Genomic DNA, 7,094 nt, shown 5'->3' on the forward strand with positions numbered 1-7,094 from the left:
CTTCTGAATCATCTTCTGCATTTAGTGTAGCTAATACTCATGGACCAAGTCGTTGGCTTATAGGTTATCTACTTTGCTGCTAAATGATTCTCTATGATTGCTTTTTTTCATTACACATTTTTAATCCTGGATCAGCTTCTATTGTGTCCCATTACACTAATGGAAATTATTGATATGGAAATTACCAGGCACTGAGCTTATGAATTCTATGATACGCAACAGCATTCCATTTCTTCAAGTGGTAGAATTGTTCCTGTATAATTAGCAGTAAATATTGACATGTCGCTGAAATTAGTTAATTAACTTAACTCAAAGCAAAAGAAGAAACATCTTTAGAAAGGAAAGGAAATACCAAATATTTTGCATTACTGTGCATACTTTGTTAAAAATAAATATAGCAAGTTTGGTATTTATGTTTAACACTTTGGGTGGAAAACTCTTCAGCACCCCTAGTTAAACACAAGAGTGTTTTTGATTATAGTTTCGGTAAACATGCACATGTTACAGATAGAAAAATTAGCCCCATCATTTCTAATATCTGCATTGGGTTGTCCAATATGGTGGCCATTAGCCAGAAGTTTCTGTTGAACTCTTGAAATATGGGTAATCCAAATTAAGATCTATTGTAATTATAAAATGTACACTGAATTTTGAAGACTTAGAATGAAAAAAAGAATATAAATACTTCATTAACATTTTAATGTTTATGGAGCATTTTAATGTTCAATGTGTTGAACATTCAATATGTGGAAATAACAGTATTTTAAGTAGTCAATAATAATAAAATATACTATTGAAATTAATTTTATCTCTTTCACTTTTTTATTTTTTTTGTTTGTTTGTTTGATTACTAGGAAAGTTTAAGCTATAAACGTGATTCACATTATATTTCCATTGGACAGCACAAGTCCTAATTGGCTGGTGCTGTGCTGGCCAATAAAGTAGCAAATAACCCCACATGGCAATTGTATTTCACTCTAAATTACTTAAAATTAAATTCCATTTAAAATTCAGTTCCTCAGTTGTACCAGGCACATGTCAAGTGCTGTTGCCATACATGGCTAGTAGCTACTATTCTGGGCAACACAGGTATAAAGGACAGAGTCCTGGAAAGTTCTACTAGAAAGCATTGGTCTAGCACATCACTGAGCAGGCACAGGAATTGAGAATGCCTCTCCGCTAAACCCTTGTCCACTGAGATTGTAATGAAAATAAACATGTCATAGTAAAGGTAAAACTGTGCAAATAGTGACAGCAGGTGGGTGGCAGTGATGGTTATTAAATAAGGATTTGTCCTTGGAAATTCTCTTCTAAGTGCTGCTCAGGATAAATCTTCAGAGACAATGTTTATCCATTTGGGTGACCACTTAATTTTGATGGACAGAAAAGATGTGAATTAGGTGGAAAAAACTAGAAACAATTGGGATGTTTTATTAAGTATTAGTCAACACAAGCTGCCATGTCAGCTCTAATACCCTCTTTGCAGGTATCTGATGTCCAAAGAAGTTAGGCTGCAGAATAGGCTCTATGTCTACCAGCCAGAGGACACCAGTGTTTGATCCCCCGGGCTGCTGTCCTGAGGTGAAGGGAGTCATGAGCGGGATCTGTTGGTCTAGAGGTTAGGGGCCTGCTCTCTGGATGGGGAGGTCACAGATGTGAAAGTAAGCACTTCAGGGGAAATTTTTATAAAGTCAAGAGTCAAAATGATTCTGAAACCAACGCCTTCAGAATCACAAACCCAAATTCCTTTCTTTAGTTTTTGATTTTGTCTGTGACCTCTTCTCCCTAGAACCAGAGAAGGTCCAGGCATAGTCCAAAAACTAAGGGCAGGAGATAAAGGGGGAAATGAACCAGAGTTTTCTCTTTTGCTTTCTCTGTCACACTCTCCTTTTTGTGATGAAAGGGGGATAGGCGTCACATTTATTTAACATATACACAAAGACAGGTGTTCCTGTTGGCTCAGACAGTAAAGATCCTCCTGCAATACAGGACACCCAGGTTCAATCCCTGGGTCGGGGAGGTCCCCTGGAGAAGGGAATGGGTACTCACTCCAGTACACTTGCCTGGAGAATTCCATGGACAGAGGAGCCTGGCAGGCTCCATGGGGTCACAAAGCGTTAGTCACTGAGTGACTAACACTTTCACTTCACTTCATACACAATGGAGTTGCAGTTCTGTTTCCTTTTTTTTTTTTTCTTGTTCATCTAGAAGTGAAGATACCAAGGGAATTTGTTATTATAGTCTTGTTTTCAGAGAAGGAAACCAAACCTCAGAGTGGTTAAGTCCATCGTCCAAGATCACTAGCCAGTTAGTAGCTAAGCCAGAACTTAAACCCAGGTCTCCCTCAAGCCAAACTCTGTTTTACGTAAAAATACCTCTCTGGGACAGGCTTCCCAGGTGGTGCTAGTGGTAAAGAACCTGCGGGCCAATGCAGGAGACATGAGATGCAGGTTCAATTCCTGGGTTAGGAAGATGCCCTGGAGGAGAGCATAGCAACCCACTCCAGTTTTCTTGCCTGGAGAAGCCCATGAAGAGAGGAGCTTGGTGGGTTACAGTCCATGGGTTCACACAGAGTCGGACATGACTGAACTGACTTAGCACACACAGCACACACACCTCTCTGGGGCACCCAAGACCTGGCACAATGGGACTTCTTTTGCCAGCATTAAGGTGGGCATAAGTGAATTAATACTGTCTGTTGCTTCTGAGGTGCATTACTGAGCCTGTGGGAGTCTCCATGGACCGGAGTATGGCGGCTGAGAATGTTTGTTTTGTCACTGATAAATGATCTGCAGACTCTTAATCCTGGTTGCATATCCTCATCTGTAAAGCTGCTGGCATGTTTGCATTGAGCAGATCGCTCTATGCCAGTTTAGCTTCCCATGGCAGTTTGGGATCTTTTTTTCTTGAAGATTTTATAAAGCTGAGTATAAAATGGGAATGTTTTCATAAATGCTTAAGCATCTTTAGTGAGGCTAATTTATAGAATTTAAATGTTCCTCTTAGGCAGTTTAAACCCAAATTCCCAAGCAGCAGAGAGTGGGGGCTGAGAAACAGGAAATTGCTCCGTTTCGTTGTTCGTGCTCAACAATAAAAAATTAAATGGCCTAAAAAGTGCAAGCCAGAGAGAAATTTTTAGATAGACATTCTCTCCTCCGAACTTGAGTGATGGTGATGAACACAAAAATTGGATGTGTCTCTTCTTCCCACTGCACCCTCCCCTACCCCCACTGAGCCTGGCAGTCATGTCTTGGACCTCTGGGGTGACCCAGTCTGCACGGCACAGTACTGGCTATGGTACCCAGCCAGTCACTCAGGCCATCTTCACCAGGAGCTGTCTTCTAGCCTTCCCTTGGGAAAGTCGGGACCAGCAGTGAAGAACTGTTCTGGGCAGCCACAACCAGGCCCTTCTGCATCGTCAGCTAGAAAGCTTAGCACTCAGCCAGAGTCTGCAGGAATTTGCCCATGGTAAGACTGTTTTTGAGCTACTTTCTGCTTCTATTTTATATCCCCATCCCTGGTTTAGTGCCTGTTTTTGTTTCCAAATTATGAGACGGCATGAAATCTGCCTTCTCTTTTCTCCTGTGGAGCCAGGCCCTGTATATAAATAAGTCGGTGTATAATACATCAAAAGAGCAGGTCTTTCTCCTCTCTTCTTATCTGTGGCTTTAGGAATTCAATGCATTCCTTTTGTCTCTGGTCCCTTAACTCCCATCACATGCAAAGGATGCTAAATCCTCTCTGGATACGAAGACTTTTTTTTTAATTGTGCATAGCTGACCCTATCCTAGCCTTCAGATCAAGAGATTAGGGACATTGTAAACTAATAAAACTAATTCCACAGCTAACATTGAATAAGTGCTTATGCTCTGAAAAGTGCCTTATAAAAGATACCTCATCCCTTTTAATTCTCACAGCAATCCTGAGACAAGTTGCAGTCATCATTCTCATTTTGCAAATGAGAAACAAGATCAGAAAAATCTTGTCACATATTCAAGGCCTTACATGTGGCTCATGAATGGCAGGGTAGGTACCTTGGTCCAAGATGTGTATGTCTCAAATGCCATGCTGAGTGGAAGGCCAGCTTTCCAAATTGCCAGTGATGGAACAGAAAGACATTCCTCAGACTGGCCTTCAGGCTGACTGAGACCAGAAGACAAGGTAAATTCAAGTTGTTTTTTAGTTCCTCAGTCATGTCCAACTCTTTGCGACCCCATAGACTGCAGCGTGCCGGGTTCCTCTGCCCTCCACTCTCTCCCAGAGTCTGTTCAAGCTCACATCCATTAAGTCAGTGATGCCATCCAACCATCTCGACCTTTGTCGTCCCCTTCTTCTCCTGCCCTCAATCTTTCCCAGCATCAGGGTCTTTTCCAATGAGTCTGTTCCTTGCATCAGGTAGCCAAAGTATTGGAGCTTCAGCTTCAGTCCTTCCAGTGAATATTCAGGATTGATTTCCTTTAGAATTGACTGGTTTGATCTCCTTGCTGTACCTCTCATTAAATGACATAGCTCTGTATTTGGAAATTGTGTTAGTTCGGGCTAAGGTGGACTCTGATACAATAATAGATCCCAAAGTATTAGTGGCTTCACAAAATAAAGGTTCATTCTGCTCATGCAGAATCCGCTGTGGAAGACCAGGCTGGATGGAGACACTATGTATGTGTGTGCGTGTGTGTGCATGTGTGTGTGTATGCTTCGGTTGACAGCCTGAATGGGGAGAAGCCTCCAGATGCTTCCTGCTTTTAACATTTGAAGGCACCTCCAGCTAGTCTCATCTCCAGGGTCAGTTTGACTCCACCCACCAGAACAAGAGCTTTTCTAGGAGACTGGGCAGTGGGGCTGCTTCAGGTTTCATAGGTCACAGGTTCAAATCCTATAGAGGAACTGCTTTCAATAAGACTTCTGTTAACATTGAAGGCGGTGGGAAATGGGCCTGGGAATGCTTTCCTCACTTTCCTTTCTTTGCCTTAATAATTATCCTATTGGGAAAGGTAACAAGGAGGCCCCAGACATGGGGAGAGAGATAAGATAAGCCACTGGGTCGTGCCTGAAGTGTTCTCTAGCGAATGCATGAACCTATTAAAATGATTGTTGTTTGGGGGGCGGCTGGTTCTGAATCTATAGCTAAGCTTAGCAGCGTACACAGTGGGTTTACACACGCTGCAGGATATGCCTCTCAGTCATTCAACAAATATTTACTGAGAACATACTGGGAGCCAGGCGCTACTCTGGGTATACTTCAGTGAGCAAAGCAGATAAAAACTCCTGTCCTCATATTCAACAGGGAAAATAGTTCCTGGCTTTTCCAAACAATCATTTGAGATATGCTTTTCTGGGAACAAAAGTAATATTTTCTTACTGTATAAAATTTAGTAAATGTAAAGCATGTTTATGAAATACAAAAAAATCCAACAGAAAATGATAATCACCATGCAACAATAACACATGATTACTCACCACCGTATTGCCTTACATACAAGCACACGTGCACGTTGCTCTCCAAACTGGAGTCACATTATGTATTCAGTTTTATATCCTACTTTTTTTTTCTAATTAGAGTATATTACAAGCTTAGTCTATATTTCAGTTCAGTTCAGTTGCTCAGTTGTGTCCGACTCTTTGCGACCCCATGGACTGCAGCACACCAGACCTCCCTGTCCATCACCAACTCCTGGAGTTTACTCAAACTCATGTCCATTGAGTCACTGATGCTATCCAACCATCTCATCCTCTGTCGTCCCCTTCTCCTCCTGCCTTCAGTCTTTCCCAGCATCAGAATCTTTTCCAATGAGTCAGCTCTTCACATCAGATGGCCAAAGTATTGGAGTTTCAGCTTCAACATCAGCCCTTCCAATGAACACCCAGGACTGATCTCCTTTAGGATGGACTGGTTGGATTTCCTTGCAGTTCAAGGGACTCTCAAGAGTCTTCTCTAACACCACAGTTCAAAAGCACCAATTCTTTGGTGCTCAGCTTTCTTTATAGTCCAACTCTCACATCCATACATGACTACTGGAAAAACCATAGCCTTGACTAGACGGAACTTTGTTGGCAAAGTAATGACTCTGCTTTTTAATATGCTATCTATATCGGTCATAGCTTTTCTTCCAAGGAGTAAGCGTCTTTTAATTTCATGGCTGCAGTCACCATCTGCAGTGATTTTGGAGTCCCCCAAAATAAAGTCTGCCTCTGTTTCCATTGTTTCTCCACCTATTTGCCATGAAGTGGTGGGACCAGATACTGTGATCTTAGTTTTCTGAATGTTGAGCTTTAAGCCAACTTTTTCACTCTCCTCTTTCACTTTCATCAAGAGGCTCTTTAGTTCTTCTTCGCTTTCTGCCACAAGGGTGTGTCATCTGCATATCTGAGGTTATTGATATTTCTCCCAGCAATCTTGATTCCAGCTTGTATTTCATCCAGCCCAGCATTTCTCATGATGTACTCTGCATATAAGTTAAATGAACAGAGTGACAATATACAGCCTTGACGTACTCCTTTTCCTGTTTTGAACCAGTCCATATTTGGGCTACTTGTAACAAAATACCTGAGACCGAGTGACTTATAAACAACAGAAATGTCTTTATCATGGTTCTGGAAGCTGAGAAGTTCAAGATCAGTATGCCTGCAAACTGGTTGTCTGGTGAGAACCTGTTTCCTGATTCATAGATGTCATCATTTGCTGTGTCCTCACCTGTACGAAGGTGGGACGGAGCTCTCTTGGAGCCTCTTACATAAGGGCACCAATCCCATCCGTCTCAGCTCCATCCTCATGACCTAATCATCTCCCAAAGACCCACCTCCTAATACCATCACACTGGGGGTTAAGATTTCAACTTTTGAATTTTTAGGTGACAAATATTCAAACCATAGCACAAGCTTTTCCCACACGACAAAATTATGATTTTTTACTGGCTGCATATTGTTCTAGCCTGTAGCAATACCAACTATTTAACCCTTTTGGAACTATTTTATATTTCAGTTGATTCCAACTTTTTACCAAACTTAGAAATGCCTTGAAAAACAATCCAAGAAGTGGGATTACTGATTCAAAGGGTGTGCAAATGTTCAGGTTCTTGACAAATATTGCCAGGTTG

Source organism: Cervus canadensis, chromosome 11 (genome assembly GCF_019320065.1).
Source record: "Cervus canadensis isolate Bull #8, Minnesota chromosome 11, ASM1932006v1, whole genome shotgun sequence".
Classification (NCBI taxonomy): Eukaryota; Metazoa; Chordata; class Mammalia; order Artiodactyla; family Cervidae; genus Cervus; species Cervus canadensis.